The sequence below is a fragment of the Podarcis bocagei genome (assembly GCF_964188305.1).
Source record: "Podarcis bocagei genome assembly, chromosome: 8".
Taxonomy (NCBI): Eukaryota; Metazoa; Chordata; class Lepidosauria; order Squamata; family Lacertidae; genus Podarcis; species Podarcis bocagei.
Genome location: NC_138133.1, coordinates 10352749 through 10368269, shown reverse-complemented (window position 1 = coordinate 10368269; position 15521 = coordinate 10352749).

Below are 15521 nucleotides of genomic sequence, written 5' to 3'. Positions count from 1 at the left end.
ATTTCCATTCCACCTTAAGGAGCAAACGTGTGGAACTGTTGCGTGTCACATGTCTGTTTACATTCCAGCACAGCTTGCTGGAAACTTCCGTTGTGTATAGCTTTTGCTTTTCCCGTTCACTCCGAGAAGACGAGAGAGAGAGAGAGACGACATGTTTCTTTGTCCTGATTTATGATTAATAAATCTGTAGTTGTAGTATGCTTCCACAAGCCTCATGCCTATTCTGTGTGCGCAGTTCGCTCTGCTGATAGTGTGCCCTGGCCTCGAAGCCCGGGTCTCTGATTTACGTCAGGCAGAGGCCAATGGTCTTCGCAGCGGGATGACTGGAAGGAGATGGTTCAGCTGGGACTAGCCAGCTGGCCTCTCGGCCCTCTGCATGCCAACACTTCTCACCATGCTATCAACATTCAAGGCAGTTTTACATATGAGTAATTTTCTACAGGACTCTGGAGTCGTCAGATACATGGGAAAGTCTTACTTACATAATGAATGCATGGGCTGTATGCAAAGCAGCATTGAGTCGCATTCCCAACAGGGCAAAGACCTTCCCCTTGTTCAATGAGACTTTCTACCCCTCTCATCTCCCTGTGCACCCTCTCAAATCTGTTCTAGAGGTTTGCAATGTCACAAAGTAGTGATCTTGTGAGCAAGTATCACTGGGTGGGGCCCCTCAGGCCAGTGGTAACCATTAGTCCCCAAAGTGGGAGCATGTGATGGGGTTTGTTAGTTGCCAGCATCCCCCAGTCTCTATAAATCTTTGAGTTAACCTGCCAAGGGAGGGAGAGAACACGCCGTGTTTTAGACTTGCTGTTTGGTAGCTGGTGCCAGAGAAGAAGTCAGCAAAGCCTGGTAACCTGTTCGGTGCCTGTGTGTGATTGATTAGTAGCTTGGAGGGAGGACTCAGAAAAGTGACTCCCTCCTTGACACCCCAAACCCCACAGAGCAGATTTGGGGAGGTGCTCAGGGCACACAGGGGGAGGAGGAGGGCGAGTCCTGTTATGCAAGCAGAAATCCTTGCACTGATGAGATGTGTTGGTTGGATGCCACCTGATATGTTAAGGCCACAGTTCCTACAAAGCTATTTACATGTGGTGGAGGAAAGTCCTTTGATTGCTCACATGCCCATTGAGACTTAAGCAGGCTTGTGGGAATGTAAGAAGGTAAAATGCTTTTGGGAAATGATTTATAATGAATTGAAGAAAATGTTGAAATATACATTTGTTAAGAAACCAGAAGCATTTTTACTAGGCATTACAGGTGTCAGAGCTGCTTCAAGATCCTAGCTCACAGAGGATCACGCTAGCCAGCGGTCATTAAGTAAAAGTCTTTATTGAGTTACAGTTTCCATTCTCAAGCTGCTGCGTGCAACTACGTCTAGTGGTTAGATCGGCGAAGCTCCGTCTGAGTCTCCGCCCCTTGTGCACCAACTTAATATCCTAGCCCTGCTCCACCTTTTCCGCCTGACTGCTCTCCTCTGGGTCCCTCTGCCCCCCGGGGTCTCCTCCCTCCGGGATTCCTCTGACGCCGACCCCCCGGAGCTCCCTGTCTCCTTGCGCCGGGCTTTAGGACCTGGCTCCCTTTCCTGGCTGCCTACTGCGTCACTTCCCTGTGCATTTGAACTTGGCGCACGCGCCCAAACTTCCACTTTCCGTCTGACCGTTTCTTCGCTCCCCGATGGAGGTGTGGCCACTCCTGACTCGTGCCCTCCCCCCTGTTGCGAGCTGCCAGCGCTTGATCTCTGGCGCTCTTCCTCTTCCCTGCTCTCTGGCTGTGACGCTGGTCCCGATTTCCAACTGCTCCCCTCGGAGTCCCCTCTGGCTCTATCTTCCTGGGGTGTCCCCCTAGGCTCCCCCCTTGCCCTGACCACTGGTGCCCCTTTCTGTGAATCTTCTGATTCACTGGAAAGGCTCGGAGATCTCGGGCCGTCATCATCACTCATCTTTTCTTCTGCCTCCTCCCCCTCGCTCTCTGTTTCCTCCCTTGCCCTTGCCTCTGCTCCTGAACCCCTGACATCCATCCCCCCCTCGAAGCCCCCCGTTCCCCCCTCCCCTCCTTCCGGTGCGGGAACTGGGTGCTGCTGTGTCAGAGGGACGAACGTCGGATACAGTTCGCTTCCCGTGGCGGGCCTCCATCTGAAGTCTCCCGGTTCTGCCTCCCTGCTCTCGTCGACGACGGTCACCTCCGCTTCCATCTCTGTGCCGCCGTGCTCGAAACCAGGGTCGTCCCCGAAAACGTCCATGTCCGTCTCTCCCTCACTTCCTCCTGGCGGCGTTGCTCGTCCTGGACCTTCCTGCCACTTCCTGCGCCACTGCTCCTCTGGTCTATCGTCCCACCAATACGAGGGTTCTGAGGCAGATCCCGAGGGTGACCCCTCCGGGGAACTGGCGTCTCGTATCGGGTCCTCGTCCGAGTCGAACCCCCGGAACGTGCTGGTAGAAAGCGTTGGCGTGAAAAGCCAGTCGTCGAAAAAGTCTGCTGGCATTGGTCTATGCGGGAAGAGGGCATGAAACTCGTCTTTGAGCAGAGGTTCGTCCAAGGCGTAGCCCGGCACCCAGCTGTTCGCACTGGCCGGGGTGCCCTCCTTGGCGAGAAGGTATTCTACCCCTTCTTCCCCCCATCTGGAGTCCAAAATCTCCGTGACTTCGTTGATGCGTTCCTTCTGTGCCACTCCCGCGTGCCCGGTTCCTTCTCTGAGCGGACTCGGTGCCGTTCCGGGTTCCTGAAACCTGTGCGGTGCCTTGTAGGGAGTGAGCACCGATCTGTGGAACACCGGATGCATTCTGGAACCCTCCGGAAGCGCCAGCCTGAAAGCTACCGGGTTGACCTGCTCTTCGACTTGGTAGGGCCCCAGTTGCTTATGCCCCAGCTTCTTCTTGGCCAACGACCTGGCCGGCACTGCGTGGGCTGCTAACCAGACCCAGTCTCCCACATGGATCTCTTCGCCAACCCTTCTGTGTTTGTCCGCTTGCACCTTGTATGCATGTTTGGCCAGCTCCAGGTGTCGCCGCAGCTGATCGTGGACTTCCTGCAACTCCGACGCGAACGCATCTGCTGTCTGCGGCTCCCCCTCCCCCACTCTTTCCAGTCCCGGGAAGGTTCTGGGGTGCCTCCCGTTGTTGGCGAAGAACGGCGTGACCCCCGTGGACACGTGCTTCGTGTTGTTGTAGGCGAACTCGGCGAGCGGCAGGTAATCCACCCACGTCGCAGGCTGTTGATTCGCATAACATCTCAGGTACTGCTGCATGATGGCATTGACCCGCTCCGCTTGCCCGTTGGTCTGCGGGTGTCTCGCCGACGCCAGGTTGATCTTGACGTTCAGGAAGCCCATCAGCTTCTGCCAGAAACTCGAGATGAACTGCCGCCCCCGGTCGGACAGAATAGACCGTGGCAGACCGTGAACCTTGAACACGTGGTCTATGAACAGTTTGGCGGTTTGCTCCGCCGTGGCCACCTTGGCACACGGAATGAAATGTGCCATCTTGGAGAACAAGTCCACCACCACCAGCACGGCCGTCTTGCCCCTCGAGCTGGGCAGATCCGTGACAAAGTCCAGGGCCACTCTCTCCCATGGTTCGACCGGAGTTTGCAGCGGTTCCAACAGTCCGGCCGGCGGTTTGTGCACCGGTTTGGCCCTCTGGCAGGTGTCACACCGCGCCACGTAGTCCGCGACATCCCCTCTCATTCCGGGCCACCAGAAGTCCCTGGCGACTAATTCCACCGTCTTCTCCTTGCCAAAGTGCCCGGCAGTGGGCGCGTCGTGCAGCTGCTGCAGTACCTTGGCGCGAAGTTCGTCTCCCGGCACGTAGATGGCCCCTTTACGAATGAGCAATCCATCTCTCAGCTGGAACTCGTCGGTCGCTGCCGTGCCCCTGTGTACCTCTGCCATCTTCGCTTGCGCGAAGGAGTCATCCTGCAACGCTCGCCGCACCGCCTCCAGGTCCACTGTTGCCGCAGCGCACGCCCACACTGTTGGTGCGAAGATGTGCATGGCGGCCGCTGGCTTGGCGTCCTCCAGATATTGTGGCTTACGAGAGAGAGCGTCCGCCATGATGTTGGTGTCCCCCGGGACATACTCTATTCGGAAGTTAAAGTTCGCAAAGAACTCAGCCCAACGTATCTGCCTTTGGTTCAGGAACTGTGCCTTGCGCCAGTGCTCCAGATTCTTGTGGTCCGTGCAGACCTGCACTGTGTGCTTGGCGCCGATCAGGAAGTGCCTCCATGCTTTGAATGCTGCATGAATGGCCAGCAACTCCCTGTCCCAGATGGTGTAATTCTGTTCGGACTTGCTGAGCTTCCTGGAGTAAAACGCTCCCGGCCGCCAAACCCCCTGCGGGTCTTTCTGCAGCAGGACTGCTCCCACGGCTCTGTCCGAGGCGTCTGTCTCCACCCTCATCGGCCTGCTGGGGTCGACATGCAGCAGCTGCTCTTCCGACGCGAAGAGACGCTTGAGTGCCTGAAAGGACTGCTCCGCCTGCTCTGTCCAGATGAATTTCTTTTTCTTGGAGCTAAGCGTGTCCGTGATGGCCGCTGTCTGCATAGCGAAGCCTTTGATAAACTTGCGATAGAAGTTCGCGAAGCCGACAAACCGTTGGACCTCCTTCCGGTTGCGTGGGCTCTTCCAGTCCAACACCGCTCGAACCTTGGCGCTGTCCATGGCGAGCCCCTTGTCAGACAACTTGTAGCCCAGAAAATCCACCTCCGTCACGTCGAATTGGCACTTCTCCAGCTTGGCGTAGAGCCTATGCTGCTGTAGCCTGCTTAGCACTTCTCTGACGTGTCTGTCATGCTCCTGCTGCGATTCCGAAAAGATCAGGATGTCATCTAAGAAACAGACGCACGTCTTGTAGAGGAGCCCCGCCAACACGTGATGCATGAACGCTTGAAAAACGTGGGAGCCATTTTGCAATCCAAAAGGCATAACTCTATATTCGTAGGTGCCCAGAGGCGTGAACATGGCCGTCTTCCACTCATCCCCTTCCCGCATGCGAATGAGGTTGTACGCCCCTCGCAGGTCTAACTTGGTGAACACGCTGCCCTTCCGTACCTTTGCGAGGAGGTCGTCGATCCGGGGCATGGGGAAGTCCGATGGCTTGGTCACACTGTTTAAGATGCGATAGTCCACCACCAGTCTTTTTTGGGGCGTGTCCCGCTTCTTAACAAAGAACACCGGACTGCCCCCCGCTGCCTTGGACTCCCTGATGAAACCGCGCTCCAAATTATGATCTATGAACTCTTTGAGTTCCTGTAGTTCGTCCTCAGACATGGAATACAGCTTCCCTTTAGGTAGCGCCGCCCCCGGCAGCAGGTCAATTTTGCAGTCATATGGTCTGTGGGGGGGCAGCCTGTCCGCCTCCTTCTCGCAGAAAACCTCCAAAAATTCTGCGTACTTGTGGGGAATCGCTTGCAGCGTGCCTAGCAGCAGCTGTGACTCCTCTTCCTCCCCGTCCTGCCGGGGGACGATGCAGTGTTCAGCACAAAAGGAAGAGCCGAAGGTCAGCTGCCTCTGGTACCAAGCCAGCGTTGGGCTGTGCTTGTCCAGCCAACTCATGCCCAATACAATGGGCGTGTCCGATAGTCGAGTGACGTTGAAGCTGATGATTTCCTTGTGATTCCCAAGGCGCATCACCATTGGTGGCGTCTGCTTCACCACTTGCCCCCCTAGCAGCTCCCTGCCATCCACCGTGACCACCTGCAGGGGCAGCGTGGCCGGCAGCAACTGTATAGCGTGCCGGTCTACAAAGTCCTGCCCTATAAAGTCCGCATTGCTTCCGGAGTCAATGGTGAGCGGCACGTCCATGGTGATTCCATTGGGCAGCTGGAGCGATGCGGTGAGCCTCACTACCGGTTTGGGCGGGAGGGGGTCCATGGGCTGTGAAATCTCCGGGGACTTCTTCAGTGACACGTCTGGCTGGGCCCCATTGCCTCTTCCTCCAGCCAGACATCGTCGTTTCCCTGCTGTGGTCCTCCTTGTTGCGTTGCTGCAGTTACCATTGCTGAGGCTGCAGTGTGCTTGTGGAGCCTCTGGGGACACTCTTTCGCCATATGCCCTGGCTCCTCGCAGATGTAACACTTCCTGTTCCTTCTAGGAGGCTTCGCTTTCACTGTTGTCGGTGCTAGGGCTCTGGCTGCTGATTGAGCCCTTGCACTTCCAACCTCCATAGGTTCCCCACCTCCTCCTTGTGGAGGCGTGGATTGCGCACGCGCTGCTTCTCTGGGAAGGAAGGAGGAGCCCCTGGCTGGTTCGCGCCCTCCACGCCCTTCGTCCCTGTTCCACGGACGTTCTTCCAGCCGCACCCCCACGGCTAGCGCCCTCTGAACGATCTCCTGCGTGGTCCGGGGTCTCTCCCCCCTCGCAATTTCATCTTTCACAGAGCCGTGCAATCCCTCCCAAAACAGGTCTCTTACAGGAGCCGAATCCCTGTCCCATTCCAGAGCACTGACCAAAGCGAAAAAGCGGGCATGATACTGCCTTACGCTGGCCCTTCCTTGTTTAAGTCCATGCATCCGCTGCCGAGCAAGATCCACGTCAATGCTTGATAAGAAACACCCATCCATCGCTTTAATAAAGGCATCCGCATTTTGGAGCGCCGGATCCTTATCCCTCCACAAATTGCGTAGCCATGCTTTAGCTTCCCCATGCAAATGGGACATGATGAACCCCACTTTCTCTTGCTCATCTCTAAAGTCTTTGTCCAGCAGTTGCAGTGCACACATTACATCTGCTCTAAAATTGGGGTACTGTTGCAAATTCCCATCGAAGTGAGAGACCAGCCCGCCTGTTCGTCTCGCCAACCCAATTCCCTCCTGTTTGGGTGTCAGTTGCCCGTGCTTCGTAAGCATGTCCAACCTGACCTGGAGATCCCTGCAGGCGGCAGCTGCCTCCTCCTCTCTCTTCCTGGATGCAAGAGCCTCGGCAGTCAGTTGTGACACTGCTTTTCTGAGTTCCTCTATCTGCTGCTCAGCCGTCATGTTGTCTGCCGTTTGTGAGCTAGCTAGTAGGCACCTGCTTCTCTCCTCGAGGCTGTAGATGCCCACAATTTTTTAGCAGACGGAGCTTACTGTCAGAGCTGCTTCAAGATCCTAGCTCACAGAGGATCACGCTAGCCAGCGGTCATTAAGTAAAAGTCTTTATTGAGTTACAGTTTCCATTCTCAAGCTGCTGCGTGCAACTACGTCTAGTGGTTAGATCGGCGAAGCTCCGTCTGAGTCTCCGCCCCTTGTGCACCAACTTAATATCCTAGCCCTGCTCCACCTTTTCCGCCTGACTGCTCTCCTCTGGGTCCCTCTGCCCCCCGGGGTCTCCTCCCTCCGGGATTCCTCTGACGCCGACCCCCCGGAGCTCCCTGTCTCCTTGCGCCGGGCTTTAGGACCTGGCTCCCTTTCCTGGCTGCCTACTGCGTCACTTCCCTGTGCATTTGAACTTGGCGCACGCGCCCAAACTTCCACTTTCCGTCTGACCGTTTCTTCGCTCCCCGATGGAGGTGTGGCCACTCCTGACTCGTGCCCTCCCCCCTGTTGCGAGCTGCCAGCGCTTGATCTCTGGCGCTCTTCCTCTTCCCTGCTCTCTGGCTGTGACGCTGGTCCCGATTTCCAACTGCTCCCCTCGGAGTCCCCTCTGGCTCTATCTTCCTGGGGTGTCCCCCTAGGCTCCCCCCTTGCCCTGACCACTGGTGCCCCTTTCTGTGAATCTTCTGATTCACTGGAAAGGCTCGGAGATCTCGGGCCGTCATCATCACTCATCTTTTCTTCTGCCTCCTCCCCCTCGCTCTCTGTTTCCTCCCTTGCCCTTGCCTCTGCTCCTGAACCCCTGACAACAGGTAATGAGATAAATAAAAAAGAAAAGAAGTTATTTTTATATGCAGTGACAGCAGCAAGAATATTGATGGCCCAGAAATGGAAACAGGAAGAATTACCTACGATAGAAGAATGGAGAACTAAAATGATGGACTATGCAGAATTGGACAGAATGACAGGAAGGATCTGGAATCGACGAGATCGAAGATTTACAGAAGATTGGGAAAAGTTTATCCAATATATGCAAAAACTGAGTGATAATCAAATTACGTTTGTAAGTTTTAAGGAAGCTCTGTGAGGGGAAATGGTTAAAATGGCAGAAATGTGTAAAAAGTAATAAAGGGAAGGAATTTCAGACAAATTGAGGGAAGTCAAAAAAGAGAAGTAAGATGTAATTAAGATGTATGGAATGTATAAATTTGTTTTTATATTTGAAAACCAATAAAATATATATTATAAAAAAGAGACTTAATCAGGCTTAATGTATGAAAGATTGTGGCTGTTTGCCCCAATCTATCAAGGGATATCTGTGCATATGCCTGTTGGGCAGATGGATATGTCTAATATGGATGACACTAGGCCTACACAAGGAAGCACAACTAAAGAGGCGATAGTGCAATCTGGCTTTAAAAAGTCTATGTTAAAACCAGAGATATATGACAGCTTTTGCCCAGTCTAAAAATATCTTGGTTTGGGGGAAGGTGAGGGTAGGGTGGTGGCTGTTCAGCTGCAGATGCTCTTGAAGCAAGTGGATTACCTGATCACAATCCAGTCTGAGTCCAGACCTGGTTTTGGGACCAAATTGTCCTCGGTCACCTTGACAGATGCCCTTTACTGAGGAAGGGTGAGGCAAAATGTGACTCTGCTGCTTCTCCCTGATCTCTCTGCAGCTTTCGATATACCATCAACTATTACAGTCTTACTGGATCAAATCCATGGATTGTGGAGGCCCTGATACAGCGGATCCACTCCTATCTACGTGGTTGGTTCCAGAAGGTGGCATTGGGAGCGTATTTCTTGTACCCTTGGCAGCTATGCTGTTGGGTTGCAACAGGGTAGCATATTTTCCCCAGTGTTAGTCAACATGTACATGAAGCCATTGGGACTGGCTATTGGATTATCTAGAAGTGTCACCAATATGTTGATGAAACCCGGTTCTATTTCTCTGTAACATCTGAATCAGGTATGACAGTGTAGGTCAGGGGTCCCCAAACTAAGGCCCACAAGCCGGATAAGGCCTGAGGGACTCATCTATCCGGCCCATGGTGACCCCTGGCTGCCCGCTGCCACTGCCCGCTCTTACCAGTGCGGCACTGCACGGCTGCCCACTTCTGGGTTGGAGAAGCACTGGAAATAGCTTGTGCGCATGCACAAGTGTTATTTCCAGTGCACATCCGGGTTGGAGGAGGCCTGTGCACATGCACACAAGCTATTTCCGGTGCTCCTCCAACCCGGAAGTGCGCCGGAAATAGCGTGTACACACACGTATGGACACTCGCTCCCCCACCCTTCGGCCTGCCGCGCGATCGGCGCTGGAGACACTGGCATGAGGCGCGGTTAGTTTGCTGACCCCTGGTGTAGATCCTAGATTAGTGCCTGGATGCCATGGTGAGCTGCATGAGGGTCAATAAGCTGAAATGAATCCTAACATGATGGTGACCTTAGAATAATAGAATCACAGAACTATAGAGTTGGAAGGGATCTCAAGGGCTATCTAGTCCCATGCCCTGCAATGCAGGAATCTCAAATAAAGAATCCATGATGGCCATTCAACCTCTGTTTAAAAACATCCAAGGGATGAGAGTCCACCACCTACAGAGGGAGACCGTTCCACTGTACTGTCAGAAAGTTTTCCTGAAGTTTTGTCGGAATCGCCTTACTTATAACTTGAAGCCATTGTGGGTGGGCAGTTCACTGGTCCAGAAATTAGGCAGATTGTGGGTGCTGGACTGCAGTGTTCATGCAATAGGCCTGATTTGTGTGATCTTCCCACACATAAATATATTAGCAAAATCATAATACTTCAGCTTCATTTGTGGCAATGTGAGATTTTTAAAAACTCTGCTTCCTGGTGCTCGCTTCGGCAGCACATATACTAAAATTGGAACGATACAGAGAAGATTAGCATGGCCCCTGTGCAAGGATGACACGCAAATTCGTGAAGCGTTCCATATTTTTTAAGAATAAAAATAAAAATAAAATTCTGCTTCCTGCAGCTGAAGATAGAAAAGAGGACTGATGAAAATCTGCTAATATCAGGCAACTTTCCTTTAAATTAGTTCCGTAACATCAAACCCAAAATGAAACAACATCTTATCTAAACTCTTGTCTAAGCAAGTTGCACTTACTGCTAAACACAGGTGGGGATGGCCCTATAGAATATCCACTAAATTAAACAGGGCAGGTCCGGGTGCAACTTGGTGATCTACTATGCTGAATGCATCCCACCAGGTCTTCATGGGTGATTCCCCTCCTGGCTTTGCATATGCTGCCAAACTGTGAAAAAAGGCTGTTTTTTACTTATTTATCATACACTTGGTAGCCCCTGTAATCTGATTTGGCAAGTCACAAACTGTGTGGGCTTGGACCAGTCTCTGTTAGTTTGAAAGGATTTTTTTTTTTTTAATCTCAATGCATTAGGAATAAGGTTTTTTTTTATCAGTTAATTTCTTCTAAGATCAGAAGAGGGGGCTGGAGACAGAAAATCCAGAGCTCTGTGCAATGCAGCTTACTCAAACCTTGCCTGGATAGCATGTGCTTTTCCTGAAGAAAGGACAGTGACTTGAAAGAGTGGGTGGAACAGCTTGATGTTTTCTGGGAATGTGGCACACTTAGGGGAGGTTTGAGCTGTAGAAAAGGTCTAAAAGATTCAGCGTAGAGAAGAACTAGGAAGAAAGATGGCTAGTTGGTGGCTTTTGCTTTAAAACATGTGAATAAAAAGCTCTTAGAAAATAAATGCTCCCAACAAAAAAAAGTTTATTTCATTGTGTGGTCTTTAGCCTTAGACCAGCTCAGCTACCATACAGAACTGTTTCTATTTGCATAGATATTAGAGATGTTAGTGATGTATGGAAGTGAGAGCTGGACCATAAAGAAGGCTGATCACTGAAGAATTGATGCTTTTGAATTATGGTGCTGGAGAAGACACTTGAGAGTCCTATGGACTGCAAGGAGATCAAACCTCTCCATTCTTAAGGAAATCAGCCCTGAGAGCTCACTGGAAGGACAGATCATGAAGCTGAGGCTCCAATACTTTGGCCACCTCCTGAGAAGAGAAGACTCCCTGGAAAAGACCCTGATGTTGGGAAAGATGGAGGGCACAAGGAGAAGGGGACAACAGAAGACGAGATGGTTGGACAATGTTCTCGAAGCTACCAGCATGAATTTGACCAAACTGCGGGAGGCAGTGGAATACAGGAGTGCCTGGCGTGCTCTGGTCCATGGGGTCATGAAGAATTGGACACGACTAAACGACTAAACAGCAACAATTAGAGATGTATCAAGAGAGCAGGAGTGTTTTGTCTGCAATAAAAGGGGGTGGCAGATGAGCTGAGCCGTGCTATACTGTTGGTTTCAGTAGAGTATGGCGGAAGAAGCAGTGTTGTGTAATGGATATTGTTGGGATGACTAGCCTACAGCCCACCAGCAAACACACCAGCCCTGTACTGAAGCCTGTTGCTCCTCTCTCTCCACCCATCCTGAGCAAAAGAGAGAGTTTTTAAAAAAATAATTTTTATTGAATGGTTTTATGTTACAAAAAACAATACAGCCATACTACCACTATATATAATTAAGAAATAAAAATTACATACATCAATATTTAGTTGGTGTTATGTACTGAGTTGAATAGGATCCAAACTGCAGCAGTCTGATTGGTCCTAGAACAATAGGATTCAGAATGCAACAGTCTGATTGGTCCTAGAACAATGCAGCAGTATGATTGGTTGGCAGGAACCACCCAGTCGTGCTCCAGATATAAGTGAATCCACAACCTGATTGGCTTACAGTAGAATTCCAGAATTAGCCAATCATGTGCAGCCCATTGTGTAAATAATGTATATAAAGCAGATACAGTGGTACCCCGCAAGACGAACGCCTCGCGAGACGAAAAACTCGCAAAACGAAAGGTTTTTTCGTTTTCGAGTTGCCTCGCAAGACGAATTTCCCTATGGGCTTGCTTCGCAAAACGAAGATTGCCCCGCAAGCTCCGGGGACAGCGGGTCTTCCCGCTGTCCCCGGACCTCTTTTGAAGCAAGGGGCGGCGGGGAGAAGCGATCTTCTCCCCACAGCTCCAGGTCCGGGGACAGCGGGAAGCGCTTCCCGCTGTCCCTGGACCTCTTTTGAAGCAAGGGGCGGCGGGGAGAAGCGATCTCCCTGCAGCCCCTTGCTTCAAAAGAGGTCCGGGGACAGCGGGGAAGAAGTGATCTTCTCCCTGCAGCCCCAGGTCCGGGGACAGCGGGAAGCGCTTCCCGCTGTCCCCGGACCTCTTTTGAAGCAAGGGGCGGCGGGGAGAAGCGATCTCCCCGCCGCCCCTTGCTTCAAAAGAGGTCCGGGGACAGCAGGGAAGAAGCGATCTTCTCCCTGCAGCCCCAGGTCCGGGGACAGCGGGAAGCGCTTCCCGCTGTCCCCGGACCTCTTTTGAAGCAAGGGGCTGCGGGGAGAAGCTATCTTCTCCCCGCAGCCCCTTGCTTCAAAAGAGGGGACAGAGCGGCGCTTCCCCTCTGTCGCCGGACGGTCTCCATAGGAACGCATTGATTGATTTTCAATGCATTCCTATGGGAAACCGTGCTTCGCAAGACGAAAAACTCGCGAGAAGAAAAAACTTGCGGAACGAATTAATTTCGTCTTGCGAGGCACCACTGTACTTTGAGGGGACTTTCATTCATTCCTCCTCACCACTATGAGCTGAATAAAGAGCATGAAATCACTTTGCGACTCTGAGTATATTTCAGTTTGTTATTTGTTATTTACTGTCTTATTTCCTCCCAAACATTGCAAACAACAACACACATATGTGCAGACACCCATAACCCACACCCACACAGAAAATGATAATAATGAAAGTAAATATTTTTCCCCCTTTTATCTTCCAAATTCTTTTCTTCAACTTTGACTTCCTGTCAAGTCCCTTTGCATATGTTTTATCTTACATTTGAATGTACACAAAACAATAAACCTTTCTATATAATTTTTCTAATACATTCTGAAAACATAATAAATCCTTAATTGTAGTCCACCTCCTTTTAGTTCCTTTATCACTCGAATGCTAGCACGGAGTCAAAACTATTATTGTATTTTTGAACATATTTTTTGTAAACATCCCATTTTCCCACTAATTTTTGCTTTGAGTTTCCTCTGAGTTTACTAGTCAGTTGAGCCGTCTCCACCAATTCCTGTAATTTGATTTGCCAATCTGTTATTTTTGGAGCCTCGTGATCTTTCCATCCCTTGGCAAAAGAGAGAGTTTAATGGGGCTTCTGGCTTCATGGACCACAAATTGAGGCTGAGGGCAGGGGAAAGTCCTGTCTCATGCACGCCTCTTTGAGCTTCTCAGCAGAAGGGCAAGGTCAGTGCTGACTCCAGAGCACAAGTTTGTGCATTTGCTGGGTCCCCAAGACCAGCCAAGGACTTGTTGCTCCAGGGGCACCACCATTATCACTGGGCATTGAACTGCCTCCGAGATGGTGAGAGCCAGCATGACAGAATTACCGTATTTTTCGCTCCATTGGACGCACCGGACCATAGGACGCACCGGACCATAGGAGGGGGAGAACAGGGAAATTTTTTTTCTCTTGTTCTCCCCCTCTAAAACAAGGTGCGTTCAAGGTACATTCACCAGAGCTTGTGGGGCTGGCGGTGGGGGGAAGCACTGCTTTTCCCCACCACCAGCCTCAAAGATCCCTGAAGCCTTTGGAGCGCAGCACCCCGCTGCCCTGCAGAGGTTTGCGCGCAGCCATCCCCAAGCTAGAGCAGCGAGACGGAGCCCTCCGTCTCGCTGTTCTGGCTTGGGAACGGCCTTGCTAGCTTCTGCAGGACAGCAGGGTGAAGGCACCGTCCCCAAGCTAGAGCAGCGAGACGGACCGCTCCGCAGTGCTCCGTCTTCCTGTTCTGGCTTTGGGCTTAGCGGCGCAGCCTGCATTCGCTCTATAGGACGCACACACATTTCCCCTTAATTTTTGGAGGGGGAAATGTGCGTCCTATAGAACGAAAAATACGGTATTGGTTTTGTCAGGGGTTCAGGAGCAGAGGCGAGGGCAAGGGAGGAAACAGAGAGCGAGGGGGAGGAGGCCGAAGAAAAGATGAGTGATGACGACGACCCGAGATCTCCGAGTCTTTCCAGTGAATCAGAAGATTTATAGAAAGGAGCGTCAGTGGCCAGAGCAAGGGGGGAGCCTAGGGGGACACCCCAGGAAGAAGGGTCCAGAGGGGGCTCAGAGGGCAGCAGTTGGAAATCGGGGCCAGCGTCACCAACAGAGCGCAGTGGAGAGGAAGGGCGCCAGGTACCGAGCTCTGGCAGCTCGCAGCAGGGAGGAGGGCATGAGTCAGGAGTGGCCACACCTCCATCGGGGAGCGAAGAAACGGTTAAGCGGAAAGTGGAAGGTTGGGCGCGCGCGCCAAGTTCAAATGCACAGGAAGGTGGCGCAGTAAGCAGCCCGGAAAGGGAGCCAGGTCCTAAAGCCCGACGCAAGGAGACAGAAGGGTCCGGGGGGTCCGCGTCAGAAGAGTCCAGGAAGGAAGAGACAGCGGGGGGCAGAGGGACCCAGAGAAGAACGGTCAGGCGGAAAAGGTGGAGTAAGGCTAGGATATTAAGCTGGTGTACAGGAGGCGGAGACTCAGACGGAGCTTCGCCGGTCTAACCCATAAGACGTAGAGCTGCACGCAGCAGCTTGAGAATGGAAACTGTAACTCAATAAAGACTTTTATAAAGTGAACGCTGGCTAGCGTGATCCTCTGTGAGCTAGGATCTGGAAGCAGCTCTGACAGGTTTGCATATCCCAACCAAGGTTGGTCCTATTATTAGGCTGACAAGAGGCAGCTGCCTCAGGTGGCAGCTGCTGAGGGGCAGGGAATGGCAAACCAGTGTGTATTTCATTGCCTGGCCTGCACCCTCTAAACCAGGGGCTCCATCTTGTTCTGTGTCTCAGGAACCAAATCTGGGGCTGACCCTGGCCCCACTTGAGGCTAAGAAGCCCCACAGAGGGCACCTTGCTTTTCCTGAGACCCCACCCTGATCCTAGAACTGGTACTGGACAGGATACAAACAGTATTAAGTAAAGCGATGCTGTCATTTATTGTTCTCTCACAACCTCAGCCTGATAGGAACCATTAGCTGCTTCTGTTCTCTGTTTGGTTGACTGGTGCATGGCTTCTGCCATTCAGAGCCACAGGCAACCATCAAAGGAAAAGGGAAGTTCAAGCTACGGTAGCTGAATACATGCAACCACAAAAAAGCGGCTGAGGGGAGCAGAAAGACATTCTCTTTGAACACGTTGATTGCTGCGATCTGTGTCTCTCTGTGATAGAAACTGACTGTGTCATGTAAACTAGTCAGTCAGTATGGCCCCCTCTCCTCTCCACACCCATCAAATGGGCCTCATTTCATCCCTTAGCAAGCAGAAAGAAAGAACGATCCCAGGTGTGAGCATCCTCCTCTAAGGTGTTGGATCAATGACCCATCTTCAGCATTCCTTGCTTTCTCTCTTTGTCAGTCTCTCCCTTTGAACACT